The 19,339-nt window shown below is 37.1% G+C and overlaps 2 non-coding genes across 2 annotated transcripts; both read right to left on the reverse strand.

Moving 5' to 3' along the window:
• Window positions 1-12,944: 12,944 nt before the first annotated feature.
• On the reverse strand, window positions 12,945-13,140 carry LOC145044354 (U2 spliceosomal RNA). The gene has a single exon (XR_013681312.1). It is a non-coding gene; the product is annotated as a U2 spliceosomal RNA (small nuclear RNA).
• A 518-nt stretch (window positions 13,141-13,658) lies between these two features.
• Window positions 13,659-13,822, reverse strand: LOC145044344 (U1 spliceosomal RNA). Its single transcript, XR_013681302.1, has one exon. It is a non-coding gene; the product is annotated as a U1 spliceosomal RNA (small nuclear RNA).
• Between the last annotated feature and the right edge of the window lie 5,517 nt (window positions 13,823-19,339).

Raw genomic sequence — 19,339 nt, forward strand, 5'->3', positions numbered from 1 at the left:
GCAATTACCTACCTACTTTTCTTTCTGGATGTCCAGCATGCTCCATTCTCTCATACTAAACAAAATCTTTCTATTTGTAATCACTATCACCTCCATGCTTCTCAAGACGACGCAAAAATCTTGGTGATAATCCCAACTGATTTTCAGTAAAAGCTAGACCAATTGTTAGCACATCGCACCTAAACTATATGACCTTTTTCATAAGCTATCAAGCACCGAAAAGCGTAATTAAATGCAGATATTGTGCTTCAAGGCCTACAAATTAAAGTGAAACTCAACTACATCTACCCAATTCCTTTATCGTCCCTGCATGCAAAATATTTATTTTGCAATGTTTAATTTTCAGGTACAATCATGCTTTGCCCAAATCAATATTTCATGCCCTCTTTCTCCATACAAAAATTGCCACTTATGATAACATTTTTTTCGCATATGTATTATTATACACAACTACCGCATCCATGGTATAAAACCACATTACCTTTTACCACGACTTGACCGTGTTTCGCTAAAAATTGATATTCCATGTGTAAACGGTGGATCAGTTATATTCCTGCTAATTCTAAAGTTGATAATTAAAAACTATATATGCATTTACATTGTGTTCTCAGGTTTTGTTTAGAGAAAGGAGCCGAAAAGAAAATTATGGAAAGGGGAAAGGAGAACAGAAAGTTATTATTTTATTTATCTTATAGAGTTCGAAAGAATATAAGGAAACCAAACTTTATAATGTTCTGGAGTTTTTGGTAAAAAGAAAGAAAGCTATAATTTGACGACTTTGTATTTAACATCACAATACCATACAATTGTTAGAAACAGTAAAGTATTATAATCACTATCAGAAACAACAAAATGCATTTATTGTTGGCTAAACCAAAAAGCTTTGGCAAAATCTCTTAACTCTTGCCATCAAATGATTATGCACTAGCTAATGTCAACAAAGCATGATTTTATTTGTTAAATTTAATCAACATATTACTACAAGTTTTAATTCTCCTGGGACAACCAACATATGTACCCAAAACCATTTAACAACTAACCTTTACCAAATTTGTTGATGTTGAGTATGGTGTATGTCTTATCATACTCCTTATCGCCCCCAATGGACGCATAATATATATATTTTTTACACCAAATAGATCAATCTTAATCCTAATTATTTAATATAATCCTTGTATGCAAAAATGTTTGACAAATATGCCGCTTAATACATAGAGTAAATCGCTAAATTATGGATCAAATATCAAAGGAGATTAATAATTAGTTAGAGATATTGTCTCTAATGGTAGAAGAATCGATTGGAAAACATTTAGATTTTGGATTGGTGATTAGAATGTATTGCTAAATCTATCGAGGAATGTAACAAGATGTGCTAAGATGTTGAAAATAGAAAAAATTGTTAGATTTAATGACTTTTGTTTTATTGCGGGTACAAAATTGTTATGGATTAATATTTCCAATATCCTATGAGGGTTCTTAATCATTGAAATTGGTCCCTAAGTTGACTAAAAAGGATGTGAATCTTGAAAATAGGCAAGAGAGAGAGAGCACATTTGGTACACTTGCCAAGTTGTTTTAAATACAATGTGAAACCTATTCAAAACATTTAAGACCTAATGGATTTGGCATGACCATATGTGTTACAGCTCATACGGATTACGTAACGCATACCAATTCATTCTACAACCCATGCAAAAATTTGGCAAACTATAGGTTTTGATTGGGGAAACCTATTCAAAATATGTAAGACCTAATGGATTTGGTATGACCATATATGTTACAGCTCATACGGATTAAGTAACGCGTACCAATTCATTTTACAACCCATGCAAAATTTTCGAAAATGATAGGTTTTGATTGGGGCTTTGATATGGATATTCAAAATTATTTAAAGGTTGTATAGAATTTATATGACCATACCAATTCATTTTATATATTGTTCAGACACTTACACTTATTCTAGGGATTTTTTTTTCTAGGGCTTTTGGTATGGTTTATAAAGTTATTTCCCAGCATGTACATGGGTGCGATGTATAGGTGGTGTTTTTGGATACACACACACTTTCATCAAAGAAACTATTTTTTTAGTAGAGTTTACCTATGTATAGCATATTGTATATTTATCAAGCGAAAGAACATTTGGGGTAATAATTTTTTTTAAAAATGGAGTATAAACATATTTATAGGTAAAATTATTGGCAATTTAAGGAAAAAAGGCGGGAAATTTCAACAAATGACCACAAAAGAAGGCGTCGTTAAAGAAAATGACCAAGATAATGCAACTTTCATAAAACGACCATGATTTTCGTAGGAAGGTGTGACATCCCATTTTCACGGCCAGAAAAGACCGATTTTTTTTGTTTATGCTTTATAAAAATCAGAGTTCATCTTTTAATAAAAATGTTGCGGAATTTGTTCCCATAAAAACATGATAGATACGTTATTAAAACATTTTCGAAGAAACATATTTTATTCATTTCAAAACGTTTGAGATGTCATCGTTAATACAGAAACATAAGCATAAACAGAACTTACATTTATTTACACTAGTGATCTACATCTCTTTAAATCTCTCTGTGTAAAGTGACTTCGTATCAACACCTGTGATATAAATAAACTGAGTGGGTCAGGTTGGGAAACCCGGTGAGTACATAGTTTTTTCAACCCATAATAATATAATTATTATGTTTAAACAATCAAACAATCAACCCAATTACCCATCCCCATTATCTTCTTTATTCTTAAGGATCTATCCTGAGAATCAACTATTTCTCATTCATTCATTCCTAAGGATCATCCTAAGGAAATAACATGAAGTCCATTGTTGCCAATGACACATTGGTCAAGCACAACTGCTAATCTTGTCACTTAGGCGCAACTGCCAGAATTGGGACATTTTCTATGAGGCGCTTCTGTCGGTATTGACCTTTAAACGCTACTGTCATGGTCATAAGGCTCCCTATTAGGCGCAGCTGCCGATACTATCCTTAGAGCGCAGCTGCTAGGACGTTTACCGTAGATCTGAAACATCTACGAGTTGTGGCACAGCTGCCAGGGCTCATCTATAGGATACTAGGTCCACTGTTGCCAATGTATACCTATAGGGCACTAGGTCCATGCTACTAATGTTCCTCTATTTCTGCTTTTATCCCTCATCATTCATCTACCCATGTTTTACCCAACATATTTTGTAGATATAAAATACTTTATACAATTTACATCATTTAAAACATGTATAAAAATCTTTCACCAGCATAGACAGCAAGTATTCAGAAAATATGCACACATAGCACGCAATTTATAATAAAATACTTCATATCTATGTGTAAGATGAAAGGGACCATGCACTCACTTGAAAGGTGGTAACTCAGCACTCGGACAGCGCTTCGATACTCTCACAACGATTTTCCTTCGATAAAACCTAGTATCGGTACCACTAGGGTTTAGTCTAATGATAACCGCAACAAATTAATTGTCTGACTATTATTATTATTATATACGCGTTAATAACACTCAATATAACTCATAATAATAGCCCAAATAATTATTTTAAGGACCTAATAACATTCCTATAATTATTTGAAAGCTATATTTGCGTAAGCGCAGCACACTTACAACGAATTTTATCGAAAACCGGAACTTAATTGGAGCAGCGTTTCGAAACCGAAAAACTCCTTTTTCTCGGGACTCCGGGAGCCTCGGGGCTTCCTTAGGGTGTTAGGGGTTCACGTAGACTTTAGGGAGGGTTAAAACCCTTAGAGAGAGAAAGTAGTGAGAGAAAGTGTGGAGAAAGGTGTGAGATTTCCGAGAACCTTCGCTCCCCTTTTATAGGCCGCAGCCTCGGAAGTACGCTGGGCGTCCAGCAGCGCTACGCAGGGCGTAGCTCGGATGTGGTTGCCAGCTTGCACCAGCTGGCTCGCACTCGGACTTAGAAGGATAAGGCCGGAGGTACGCGGGGCGTAATGCGAAGTGAGGCGTGTCCGAATCCGAAGCATCCTTTGATCATCGATGGACGGCCCACAACGCGCCACGTCATCAACTTCGCAATCAGCTTCGCAAATTCAAGTTACAACTTCAAAAATTCGTAACTTTCGCGTACGACCTCTGTTTTCGACATTCTTTATATCCACGCGAAGGTGGGAACATACTCTACAACTTTCGTTTAGACTCCGTCGGCGAATTTGAAATCGATTTTAAAATTTATATTATTAACAGATCGGGACAGGATTGATCCATTAAATTCTCATAACTTCTTCATCCGATGTCTGTTTTTGCTGATCTTTTTCTCGTTACGCTACTCTTATCGATATCTTAGATTCTCGTTTAGGTTGTGTCGGCTAAAAAACGCTCGATCTAATATTCGAATTTCGGGTTGTACACTGCTAATCCGAAACTTCGAAAAATCATAACTTCTTCATACGAAGTGGGATTTGGGCGTTCTTTTTATCGGTGTTCTTAGTTTAACATATTCTATGACTTTTGTTTAGATTCCTAAGGCTAAATCTCGCTCTATCATAAATTCACTATTTACGCTTCCCGGTATCATACCGGTTCCGTCGCGAAACTTCAACGGGTCATAACTTCTTCGTTATAACTCGGATTTTGGCGTTCTTTATATGTACGAAAACCTTGAGACATATTCTACAACTTGGTTAAGATTATTTATTCTAAATAATCTTTTGTCGAAAAGTCATTTTCGACCTCTATTACCTCTAAATTGACTAGCCTGGATATACGGGCGTTACAATTATCTCCCCCTTATGATGATTACGTACCGGAATCATCAACGAAACAGGGCAGTATAATGACTCCATACGTTATCTCTTCATCCTAGGTAATAATTATAACTTCTATATTCCTTCAAGTCTATCTCTTAGACTTATTGACTGTAAGCAGTACATAATCGTGCACCTGCTCTCTACCTCAGGTTAGACTCCAAATTATGATCTATCATCATGTGTTGCACGTTTAGACTCAGGTATCTTAGAGTTAAATTCTAAAACAGACTATGCCTTCCTTCATGTTCTAATGTGATATAACCACACTTTAACATGTAGCATTTTTAGCTACCAACTTCTTTAACAATGAGCGTGATACTTCTATTGATCGCTTTGATTTCAACATTTTGGTTTAAGTCGGACGCTACATCAAACTTGGTTCACTGAACCACGTAACATACTCATCGTAGTCGGACTCAATTTGATATGACCACTGGGGTCGGAATATCAACAATCTTTTTAGTCATTACCGAAACGATGGTAACGACATACTTGAATAAAACGAAATCAATTACTAGCTTCTTGGCAACCTTGTGACTTTTCCTGACCCAAGTGTGAGTCTTGTGCTTCTGGTAGTATAGGCCTCTACTACCATTCACACCTACTCATACTCATCCCAAGTATTGTCCAGCAGTTTCCCAAGTCACCATGCAACAAATCACGCAATCATTCAACACATCAGATAACAAAATGAAGGTTTTATTTTATTACTTGAAACGATTACATGGGTGTTCAAGTTCACCCTAGATTATGCCTCTAATAGGCTACATCATGTGACACTATCTATATGGCTTCTTCATAACTCGATCTCTATATATCCATCCTTACTCCTGATTCCTTGCATCGTCAGCTGCTTCATCAAGGATCATTTGAAATGCTCTTGCCTTTGGTTTTGGCGGCACATTTGGCTTTGTAGCCCCTTCTCTCTTTGGGCAATCTTGCTTGAAGTGCCCTTCCTCGTTACATTCGTAACACACCCTTTTGTTGAATTTATACTCGTTGGCATAATGCCCATGCTTCCCACACTTGAAACAAGTCACCTCCTCACCGCATTTTCTAGAGTGTTTCTTTTTGCACTTCTCGCACCATCTTTCTTCACTCCCTCCTCCTCTAAACTTCCTTGTACTGGACATGCTTTTCTCATCGGGCTTCGCAGACCCCTCAAACTTTCTCTTTTTGCCAACCTCGGTCTTGTTGGCGGCTCTTCCCTTGATCATCTCCTCAACTGACTTGGCAGACCAGATAACTGCCTCCAAAGTAGGTGCCTAACGCACTGACACCGCGTACTCCCATGGAAGTCCTTTTGCATACTTGTCAACTTTCGTCAGCTCATCCGGAACAATATGTAAGGCGAACTCCATCTTCTCTGTGAAGTTGTTGGTGTATTCATCAACAGACATGTTTCCTTTCTTCAAGGTAAGGAATTGGTTTTCTAGCTCGAGCAAATTTTGGGCTGAGCAGTACCTACGTTTGAATTGCACCAGAAATTATACCCATGTCAGTTGCAGGCTCATTGGGGTTCAGAGTCTTCCCCAAGGTATTCCACCAACGTATAGCGCCTCCTCGAAACTGACGCACTGCAAATGTGGTATGTTGTTTTCCCTTGCAACCGCACGTCATGAAAGCTAATTCCATCTCCGAGATCCAATCCATGACCCCGATCGGATCCTCCTTTCCAGTGAAAGTCGATGGCTTGAAAGTCAGAAAATCCTTGTACTTGCATCCATTCCTCTCGACTTCATCATTGTGGTTGTTTTGTCGAACTATTGGTGGGTTGACTTGACCAACAGTCCCACTGTAGTCTCCTTCCTCTGTCTGCCCTTCGTTTAACTCGGGTTGTTCGATCTGAATAGTCGCTTCCTCTTGATTTTGCTGGAGCAAACGTCTGGTTTCCTCCATTTGATGATATAACATCCCCTGGATCATTGCTTGCACTCCGACCATCGTTATTGGTTCAGCAACGGCTACCACAACCGGTATTTGCTCAATCACTAGGTGCTGGTTTCGGTTCCCATTTGCATTCACGTTTCCGCTACGGGTTCTTGCCATCTTGATCTATACACCGAATCAGGTGAATCTAGACCTTTACTTAGGATTGGCGGTTAAATCATCCTTATCACTCCGAAACGTTTATATGCTAGTTCTAATATCGTAGTTAAACGCTTAGAATCCTAAACACATAAGGTTTCCAGATCCGGTCGGCAAAAGACCATAGATCCGAACAAATAACAGCATATCAATCACAAGTATTTAGCACATAAAAGCATTTTAGGCACAATTCCTAAAATAATCTAGTGCTCACACCTCACAATCATCGCTTAGCATTCTAAGTTTAAGTCTAGAAATAAATCCATATTCCTAGTTCGCTTAAACTAATGCTCTGATACCAACTGTGACATCCCCATTTTCACGGCCAGAAAAGACCGATTTTTTTTGTTTATGCTTTATAAAAATCAGAGTTCATCTTTTAATAAAAATGTTGCGGAATTTGTTCCCATAAAAACATGATAGATACGTTATTAAAACATTTTCGAAGAAACGTATTTTATTCATTTCAAAACGTTTGAGATGTCATCGTTAATACAGAAACATAAGCATAAACAGAACATACATTTATTTACACTAGTGATCTACATCTCTTTAAATCTCTCTGTGTAAAGTGACTTCGTATCAACACCTGTGATATAAATAAACTGAGTGGGTCAGGTTGGGAAACCTGGTGAGTACATAGTTTTTTCAACCCACAATAATATAATTATTATGTTTAAATAATCAAACAATCAACCCAATTACCCATCCCCATTATCTTCTTTATTCTTAAGGATCTATCCTAAGAATCAACTATTTCTCATTCATTCATTCCTAAGGATCATCCTAAGGAAATAACATGAAGTCCATTGTTGCCAATGACACATTGGTCAAGCACAACTGCTAATCTTGTCACTTAGGCGCAACTGCCAGAATTGGGACATTTTCTATGAGGCGCTTCTGTCGGTATTGACCTTTAAACGCTACTGTCATGGTCATAAGGCTCCCTATTAGGCGCAGCTGCCGATACTATCCTTAGAGCGCAGCTGCTAGGACGTTTACCGTAGATCTGAAACATCTACGAGTTGTGGCACAGCTGCCAGGGCTCATCTATAGGATACTAGGTCCACTGTTGCCAATGTATACCTATAAAGCACTAGGTCCATGCTACTAATGTTCCTCTATTTCTGCTTTTATCCCTCATCATTCATCTACCCATGTTTTACCCAACATATTTTGTAGATATAAAATACTTTATACAGTTTACATCATTTAAAACATGTATAAAAATCTTTCACCAGCATAGACAGCAAGTATTCAGACAATATGCACACATAGCACACAATTTATAATAAAATACTTCATATCTATGTGTAAGATGAAAGGACCATGCACTCACTTGAAAGGTGGTGACTCAGCACTCGGACAGCGCTTCGATACTCTCACAACGATTTTCCTTCGATAAAACCTAGTATCGGTACCACTAGGGTTTAGTCTAATGATAACCGCGACAAATTAATTGTCTGACTATTATTATTATTATATACGCGTTAATAACACTCAATATAACTCATAATAATAGCCCAAATAATTATTTTAAGGACCTAATAACATTCTTATAATTATTTGAAAGCTATATTAAAAATTGCGTAAGCGTAGCACACTTACAACGAATTTTATCGAAAACCGGAACTTAATTGGATCGGCGTTTCGAAACCGAAAACCTCCTTTTTCTCGGGACTCCGGAAGCCGCGGGGCTTCCTTAGTGTGCTAGGGTTCACCTAGACTTTAGGGAGGGTTAAAACCCTTAGAGAGAGAAAGTAGTGAGAGAAAGTGTGGAGAAAGGTGTGTGATTTCCGAGAACCTTCGCTCCCCTTTTATACGCCGCAGCCTCGGAAGTACGCTGGGCGTCCAGCAGCGCTACGCGGGGCGTAGCTCGGATGTGGTTGCCACATTGCACCAGTTGGCTCGCACTCGGACTCGGAAAGATAAGGCCAGAGGTACGCGGGGCGTACCGGACCTCGTACGCGGGGCGTAATGCGAAGTGCGGCGTGTCCGAATCCGAAGCATCCTTTGATCATCGATGGACGGCCCACAACGCGCCACATCATCAACTTCGCAATGAGCTTCGCAAATTCAAGTTACAACTTCAAAAATTTGTAACTTTCGCGTACGACCTCTGTTTTCGACGTTCTTTATATCCACGCGAGGGTGGGAACATACTCTACAACTTTCGTTTAGACTCCGTCGGCGAATTTGGAATCGATTTTAAATTTTATATTATTAACAGACCGGGACAGGATTGATCCGTTAAATTCTCATAACTTCTTCATCCGATGTCCGTTTTCGCCCATCTTTTTCTCGTTACGCTACTCTTATCGATATCTTCGATTCTCGTTTAGGTTGTGTCGGCTAAAAAACGCTCGATCTAATATTCGAATTTCGGGTTGTACACTGCTAATCCGAAACTTCGAAAAATCATAACTTCTTCATACGAAGTGAGATTTGGGCGTTCTTTTTATCGGTGTTCTTAGTTTAACATATTCTATGACTTTTGTTTAGATCGCTAAGGCTAAATCTCGCTCTATCATAAATTCACTATTTACGTTTCCCGGTATCATACCGGTTCCGTCGCGAATTTCAACGGGTCATAACTTCTTCGTTATAACTCGGATTTCGGCGTTCTTTATATGTACGAAAACCTTGAGACATATTCTACAGCTTGGTTAAAATTATTTATTCTAAATAATCTTTTGTCGAAAAGTCATTTTCGACCTCTATTGCCTCTAAATTGAGTAGCCCGGATCTACGAGCGTTACAGAAGGGTCTCTAGGGAACTCTTTCAGCTATGAGGAATTGGAAAAGCTCTAAGGAAGTGACGTGGCTGGGGTAAATTCATAAAAATACAAAGAATACTTAAAGAAAATCGAAATGGGTGTTGGTAAAAAATTAAGCTTAAACTTGAAAAAATTGTGTTTGAAATCAAAAAAATATTGTATGAACTTACCAAAATCGAAAAAATTGTTTTTGAAGTAGCTTGAAATTTTTTTGTTTGAAATCGAAAAAACTTACCAAAATCATTCTATGGTCATGGTTATGCGAAGAACAATTTCTCATATGAATGTTTTTGAAGAACAATTCCTCAGAGGTCCATGTGAGGAATTGTTCTTCAAACATATGTAATAAGATCAATATCCTAACCAGAAGGTAGGAACCTTAACCTAGCCACTTGTAGTTCAAGAAACAAGGAATTATCCAGCAAACTGTCAAAAACTTTTATTTATGGCACAATCATAAATAATTTATAAAGCATTAATTATTTAGTCTTTATAATCCTAATCAGAAACTAAAACCAGATCCTAGAAAATAGGAATCCTAAAGTAATAAAAAAAAGTAAATATTCTAATTAAATGGACAACTAAATAAAAGGAAACATTTAAAAAATCTATTGAATCTTAATGCTTAACCCTTCGTCAATAGATCTAACCAAAACACCCAACATGGGTCGTATCATTACACCCTTCCTAAACACGCACCTTATCCTTAAGGTGGAACTTATGAAAACGCATGTTCATATCAACCAGATTCTCCCAGGTGGCTTCATACATGTAACATTCCGTTTATAATTAAGTAATTAAATAAGAAACCCTGAACACTAAGATGTAAATTTATATGTTATATTATCTTATAGTAGCCCTAAAATTCATAATAATTTAGTAGGGTGTTGGTTTTGAGTAGTTCAATGATATAATTTTGGGGGTTAAAAGTGCAATTCCAAGATTTATTTTGTAAAGAATTCTGAAGGTTTAGAGTTGTTTGGCAAGTATTGGATTTAATTGAATAGATTTTGGAAGCAGGGCAAAAGAGTAAAATATTGATTTGGATTGAAAGGAATTGAGGGGGGAGGGGTTGGGAGTGTCAAGACAATAAGAAGTTTTAATTGGAGATAGGTTAAAACCCATCACCCTACTCATCCATGTTAACCTAACCCTAGATCGTTATCCTCCAGTCGTCACCATCTTTGGAACACCTTCATCTGCCGCTTGCTACTTCGTCGTTGGACGTCGACCGCCACAGCCCGTTGCCGGTGACGTTTGAGCAGCTGAGAGAGAACCGCCGAAGGCTGGAAATGGAGCTGTGAATGTTGATGTGTGGGTCATGAACGACCGGAGTCGCTGTCGTCGCTGCACCGCTTCTGTGAAGACGAAGTCGTCGTCCGACGTCGGTTGCTCCCATTGCCGTCAACAAAGACCGAGTGGGCGCCCTTTTCTGCCACTAATGTTGTTGTCGTTTGCAGTTTAAGCCTTCTTCTCCATTACTTCGGTGTTACACCACAGCCACGACCGTCGCCGCTCTTATGACTCATTCCAGCTGCTCCGTTCAACATCCACCACCCTAAAGGAGACTGGAGTGTGCATTTTAGATGGTGTGTCGCAAGTTTGTGTGTATATTTTGGTGTTGTATTTCGTTGTGTGTATGCTCGTCGGACCAGGAGAACAACCACCATGGCAACGACCATGGTGGATGCCTCCATTCTGCAGCTGCTAGCCACCGTCTCCGGTGGCTACGAGCCTGTGTATATGTTTGGATAATTGACTGGGAAGCTTGTGATATTCTTATGGGCCTAATATTATAACCACCACCACCATCAGAAGATCCATAGTTTTGATCTTTTTTTATTGTTTCTGACTTAGAGAAATACTTATCGTAGACTTCAGGTTAAGCAAGGTAATAACAAATAAGGGCCAACAAGATTCATGTATACATTTTGTTGTAGAATGACATACACATGACCATTATGCTACTTCTAAATCTACAATTCTTGACCACAACAAGACTTAAATCATCAACCTTTCACTAGAGCACTCCTCCGTTAACAATAATTGGTGTTATGTTTCAGTGATGTGTTTTTTATTGCAATTAAGATATTGTATAGTCGATTCACTAGTCGATTAACATTGTAATGTGTGTATATATATATATATATATATATATATATATATATATATATATATATATATATATATATATATATATATATATATATATATATATATAAAATAGTAATACGCAATATTGTGAAATCATTTTTGTTGCTAATGAACTATACGCAGGGAGGAAGACAATTTGTCGGATCAACATAATAGGTTTGATTATGTCTATGAAATAATTAGCTTATAATTTAAGATAAGATCAATGTGGAAATATGAATCATCCGAACAAGTTAACCATAAATAATCATGTTTGTCTTGTTGATAAAGTTTTGTGGGCAGCACAAACTTGTCAAATATTTGTTCAGTTATCTTAGATCTATTTCACGACAATTGCAATTGGTAATTTCTCATTGACTGAGTCAACAAGAAGTTTGACTACGAACTCCAGCTACTTAGGTGTTAATGGTTAAATTTAATCAACTTTGTATCTTATATATCTCGGGCTTATGCTCAAAGAGACAACCAAGATTTTGTCCATCGTTTTTAATGATTCTCTATTTTTAGTCGTGAAGCTCTATACTTGATATGAGGACCTAGTATGACATATGCTCCACCGGTTTTGCAGTTAAACTCCCGGTTTTGCATGTTTGGACATTTTGGTGAACTCAATAGCCACAAAATCTTTATTACTTTACGAAACGGGATCCTGGTTTCTTAGTTGATGGGTGAAATGATTGTGTGGTTTTGATAATAGCAAGAGTGGGGAATGAATACCGGCCGAATGGTAACCTGATGGAAGAGTTTGGCATTGAAAGTGATGGCTCGATTCCCATGCATGATGCATCCCCAGGGAATTTATACTTGTTTTGCAATTTTTGTGAGGTTTTGATAGTATGGATTGCTGCAATCAGTGATATGCATGGCAACTCTATTTAGCATTTATGGGCAGCCTGCAGTTGGAAAAGTGAAGTGGTTCTTGATATTGATGTTAATACCATAGTTTTCTTCAACTCACAAACTGAATTGGTTCTTGCTCAGATTTCTTTGGTGCAGGGTTAGTGGGATGAACCACATATAAGATATTAAACTGTAAACTACAAGGGTCACACAGTCCCTTTTAAAGGTAAACTACAAGGGTCAATGGTACCTGTTGCAACTCTCCGTATGGATGCATTAGAAATGAAAAGGTTAAAGTTTTGATTTGGAGGGGTGCGCCATGCCAAGGCAAAAGTGCAACGCCAAGGCGACACTCAAAGACCCCAATAGCAAGCTATTGTGACGGATCTTTCCCCATAAAAAATAAGATTAATATCGAGTGGGCCGATGGCCCACATATCAGATATTAAACTGATAAGAACAGATACTACACTTGATCTTAGCCAAAAGGCCGAGAAAGGTATGAAATTTGCGTAAGGGAAAGGCCTTCCTTTTTAAACCTACTCAACATTCTCTGTTTGCTTTCCTTGAGGCGATGTGGGACTCCATAACTTTGCCTTTATTATGTCATGCATGCAACCGACTCAACTAATGGCTTAACTGCAGTAGCTTAATTTGCTTGATTAATATAGCTGCCATACAGTATGTTAATATTAATATAAATTATAAACCATGAGACTACCCATCGCAGCATCACAGTCCCTTAGCTTGTAATTAACGTTAGACTGGAACTGCTTCTTTTTGATACCTTAATTTGCTTATTAATTAAAGTAATTAAACCAGGAGACTCGTCAAAATTCAAAATTGTCAGAAAAATGTACCAGCTTCTAATCTATAACTCGTCAGAATTCAAAATTGTCATTTTTTAAGTTTTCTAAACCAAACGAGAGATGCAATTAACTAAGCAGAAATTTTGGAGTTACTACTTTTCTACTGATTGTAAGCATAAAAAGAATATGAAATTTTAAAACTAAGAGTATAGGTAGGAGCCGCGCGAACGCAGGCCCCCTCTAACACAAATTATGACGTAGGTTCGACCAACTTGGGCCGACCTTAGACAGGCACCTCTCCGTAATGTGCAATGGAGACCACCAGCCTAGGCCATGGACCTTCTTGATCCCCCAAAGACACCGTCCAGGTAAGTGATTTTTCCGTTCCCCTGCCCTCGCTTTTTATCCAACAACTACGTTGACTTTTCTTTTCTTCCGCCTCCGATGTGGGATATGCATGCATGCATGGACCACGTATCTATTCTTAATTCTATTTGCCTTGGAAAATGGAAATGTTACCTAGCTCCATACTAATTATTAACTTCTTTTTTTTTTTCTTTTATCCTAGCCAGCTTTCTTGGGATATTAACCCCACAAAACAACTTAAGGTAACCTAGCAACTTAAATACACTAAACTTAATAAACTAATGGAAAAGATAAATCGAATAGCAAAGCTAACTAGAATAGTTCTTTTTACCATGTTTTTTGCACTCTAGGCAACCGACTATTCTTTTTCCATTCAAGTTAACTAACAAGATAGTTGGTTGCCTAAGATGGAAAAAACATGGAATGTTGATTGCTATTACAAGTAATTTATCCTATTCATAATGCTATCTAGTGGTTAACATGGTACCATTATACCCTTAAATATTTGAATGTGTATGTGATTCTTATGTAATTATTCTATTGGAACTAATGTATAACCAGCTTACATACCTATACCTGTGCAGCAGCCTCTTTATATTGTCGTTTTGAAGCCATTACTTGAAGTTGCTCGATTGCAGAGACTGTCACAATTAGCACAGGATCGATATTGAAGTAAGAGCATGCATACTCAAAATCAGTCTCTGTATTGGTAAAACACCTTCTGAAGGAATACTTACTTATAAGTAAAAAACATTAAAACACTTTGTCAAAATTGTGATTTAACCAACATTACTTGGAAGTTAATTACATCTAGACAATAAATAATTTGCTTTCTGTATCTATTAGCTCTCTCTCCAAACCCTATGATGTTACTATATTTGAAACTAAAATCATTTAGAAACTTAAGCAATTACCTACCTACTTTGCTTTCTGGATGTCCAGTATGCTCCATTCTCTCATACTAAACAAAATCTTTCTATTTGTAAACACATCACCTCCATGCTTCTCTAGACGATGCAAAAATCTTGGTGACAATCCCAAGTGATCTCCCGTAAAAGCTAGACCAATTGTTAGCACATCGCACCTAAACTATATGACCATTTTCATAAGCTACTCAAGCACCGAAATGGGTAATTAAATGCAGATGTTGTGCTTCAAGGCCTGCAAATTAAAGTGAAACTAAACTACATCTACCCAATTCCTTTATCGTCCCTGCATGCAAAATATTTATTTTGCAATGTTTAATTTTCAGGTACAATCATGCTTTGCCCAAATCAATACTTCATGCCCTCTTTCTCGATACAAAAATTGCCACTTATGATAACACTTTTTCACATATGTATTATTATACACAACTACCCGCATCCATGGTATAAAACCACATTATCTTTTACCACGACTCGACCGTGTTTCGCTGAAAATTGATATTCCATGTGTAAACTGTGGATCAGTTATATTCATGCTAATTCTAAAGTTGATAATTAAAAACTATATATGCATTTACATTGTGTTCTCAGGTTTTGTTTAGAGAAAGGAGCCGAAAAGAAAATTATGGAAAGGGGAAAGGAGAACAGAAAGTTATTATTTTATTTATCTTATAGAGTTCGAAAGAATATAAGGAAACCAAACTTTCTTAATGTTCTGGAGTTTTAGGTAAAAAGAAAGAAAGCTTATAATTTGACGACTTTGTATTTAACATCACAATACCATACAATTGTTAGAAACAGTAAAGTATTATAATCACTATCAGAAACAACAAAATGCATTTATTGTTGGCTAAACCAAAAAGCTTTGGCAAAATCTCTTAACTCTTGCCATCAAATGATTATGCACTAGCTAATGTCAACAAAGCATGATTTTATTTGTTAAATTTAATCAACATATTACTACAAGTTTTAATTCTCCTGGGACAACCAACATATGTACCCAAAACCATTTAAAAACTAACCTTTACCAACTTTGTTGATGTTGAGTATGGTGTATGTCTGATCATACTCCTTATCGCCCCCAATGGACGCATAATATATATATTTTTTACACCAAATAGATCAATCTTAATCCTAATTATTTAATATAATCCTTGTATGCAAAAATGTTTGACAAATATGCCGCTTAATACATAGAGTAAATCGCTAAATTATGGATCAAATATCAAAGGAGATTAATAATTAGTTAGAGATATTGTCTCTAATGGTAGAAGAATCGATTGGAAAACATTTAGATTTTGGATTGGTGATTGGAATGTATTGCTAAATCTATCGAGGAATGTAACAAGATGTGCTAAGATGTTGAAAATAGAAAAAATTGTTAGATTTAATGACTTTTGTTTTATTGCGGGTACAAAATTGTTATGGATTAATATTTCCAATATCCTATGAGGGTTCTTAATCATTGAAATTGGTCCCTAAGTTGACTAAAAAGGATGTGAATCTTGAAAATAGGCAAGAGAGAGAGAGAGCACATTTGGTACACTTTCCAAGTTGTTTTAAATACAATGTGAAACCTATTCAAAACATTTAAGACCTAATGGATTTGGCATGACCATATGTGTTACAGCTCATACGGATTACGTAACGCATACCAATTCATTCTACAACCCATGCAAAAATTTGGCAAACTATAGGTTTTGATTGGGGAAACCTATTCAAAATATGTAAGACCTAATGGATTTGGTATGACCATATATGTTACAGCTCATACGGATTAGGTAACACGTACCAATTCATTTTACAACCCATGCAAAATTTTCGCAAATGATAGGTTTTGATTGGGGCTTTGATATGGACATTCAAAATTATTTAAAGGTTGTATAGAATTTATATGACCATACCAACTCATTTTATATATTGTTCAGACACTTACACTTATTCTAGGGATTTTTTTTCTAGGGCTTTTGGTATGGTTTATAAAGTTATTTCCCAGCATGTACATGGGTGCGATGTATAGGTGGTGTTTTTGGATACACACACACTTTCATCAAAGAAACTATTTTTTTAGTAGAGTTTACCTATGTATAGCATATTGTATATTTATCAAGCGAAAGAACATTTGGGGTAATAATTTTTTTTAAAGAATGGAGTATAAACATATTTATAGGTAAAATTATTGGCAATTTAAGGAAAAAATGCGGGAAATTTCAACAAATGACCACAAAAGAAGGCGTCGTTAAAGAAAATGACCAAGATAATGCAACTTTCATAAAACGACCATGATTTTCGTAGGAAGGTGTGACATCCTCATTTTCACGGCCAGAAAAGACCGGTTTTTTTTGTTTATGCTTTATAAAAATCAGAGTTCATCTTTTAATAAAAATGTTGCGGAATTTGTTCCCATAAAAACATGATAGATACGTTATTAAAACATTTTCGAAGAAACGTATTTTATTCATTTCAAAACGTTTGAGATGTCATCGTTAATACAGAAACATAAGCATAAACAGAACATACATTTATTTACACTAGTGATCTACATCTCTTTAAATCTCTCTGTGTAAAGTGACTTCGTATCAACACCTGTGATATAAATAAACTGAGTGGGTCAGGTTGGGAAACCTGGTGAGTACATAGTTTTTTCAACCCACAATAATATAATTATTATGTTTAAACAATCAAACAATCAACCCAATTACCCATCCCCATTATCTTCTTTATTCTTAAGGATCTATCCTAAGAATCAACTATTTCTCATTCATTCATTCCTAAGGATCATCCTAAGGAAATAACATGAAGTCCATTGTTGCCAATGACACATTGGTCAAGCACAACTGCTAATCTTGTCAGTTAGGCGCAACTGCCAGAATTGGGACATTTTCTATGAGGCGCTTCTGTCGGTATTGACCTTTAAACGCTACTGTCATGGTCATAAGGCTCCCTATTAGGCGCAGCTGCCGATACTATCCTTAGAGCGCAGCTGCTAGGACGTTTACCGTAGATCTGAAACATCTACGAGTTGTGGCACAGCTGCCAGGGCTCATCTATAGGATACTAGGTCCACTGTTGCCAATGTATACCTATAGGGCACTAGGTCCATGCTACTAATGTTCCTCTATTTCTGCTTTTATCCCTCATCATTCATCTACCCATGTTTTACCCAACATATTTTGTAGATATAAAATACTTTATACAATTTACATCATTTAAAACATGTATAAAAATCTTTCACCAGCATAGACAGCAAGTATTCAGACAATATGCACACATAGCACGCAATTTATAATAAAATACTTCATATCTATGTGTAAGATGAAAGGGACCATGCACTCACTTGAAAGGTGGTAACTCAGCACTCGGACAGCGCTTCGATACTCTCACAACGATTTTCCTTCGATAAAACCTAGTATCGGTACCACTAGGGTTTAGTCTAATGATAACCGCAACAAATTAATTGTCTGACTACTATTATTATTATATACGCGTTAATAACACTCAATATAACTCATAATAATAGCCCAAATAATTATTTTAAGGACCTAATAACATTCCTATAATTATTTGAAAGCTATATTTGCGTAAGCGCAGCACACTTACAACGAATTTTATCGAAAACCGGAACTTAATTGGAGCAGCGTTTCGAAACCGAAAAACTCCTTTTTCTCGGGACTCCGGGAGCCTCGGGGCTTCCTTAGGGTGTTAGGGGTTCACGTAGACTTTAGGGAGGGTTAAAACCCTTAGAGAGAGAAAGTAGTGAGAGAAAGTGTGGAGAAAGGTGTGAGATTTCCGAGAACCTTCGCTCCCCTTTTATTGGCCGCAGCCTCGGAAGTACGCTGGGCGTCCAGCAGCGCTACGCAGGGCGTAGCTCGGATGTGGTTGCCAGCTTGCACCAGCTGGCTCGCACTCGGACTTAGAAGGATAAGGCCGGAGGTATGCGGGGCGTAATGCGAAGTGAGGCGTGTCCGAATCCGAAGCATCCTTTGATCATCGATGGACGGCCCACAACGCGCCACGTCATCAACTTCGCAATCAGCTTCGCAAATTCAAGTTACAACTTCAAAAATTCGTAACTTTCGCGTACGACCTCTGTTTTCGACATTCTTTATATCCACGCGAAGGTGGGAACATACTCTACAACTTTCGTTTAGACTCCGTCGGCGAATTTGAAATCGATTTTAAATTTTATATTATTAACAGATCGGGACAAGATTGATCCATTAAATTCTCATAACTTCTTCATCCGATGTCTGTTTTTGCTGATCTTTTTCTCGTTACGCTACTCTTATCGATATCTTCGATTCTCGTTTAGGTTGTGTCGGCTAAAAAACGCTCGATCTAATATTCGAATTTCGGGTTGTACACTGCTAATCCGAAACTTCGAAAAATCATAACTTCTTCATACGAAGTGGGATTTGGGCGTTCTTTTTATCGGTGTTCTTAGTTTAACATATTCTATGACTTTTGTTTAGATTCCTAAGGCTAAATCTCGCTCTATCATAAATTCACTATTTACGCTTCCCGGTATCATACCGGTTCCGTCGCGAAACTTCAACGGGTCATAACTTCTTCGTTATAACTCGGATTTTGGCATTCTTTAT

This window comes from Lactuca saligna, chromosome 4 (genome assembly GCF_052625555.1).
Source record: "Lactuca saligna cultivar CGN05327 chromosome 4, ASM5262555v1, whole genome shotgun sequence".
Lineage (NCBI taxonomy): Eukaryota > Viridiplantae > Streptophyta > Magnoliopsida > Asterales > Asteraceae > Lactuca > Lactuca saligna.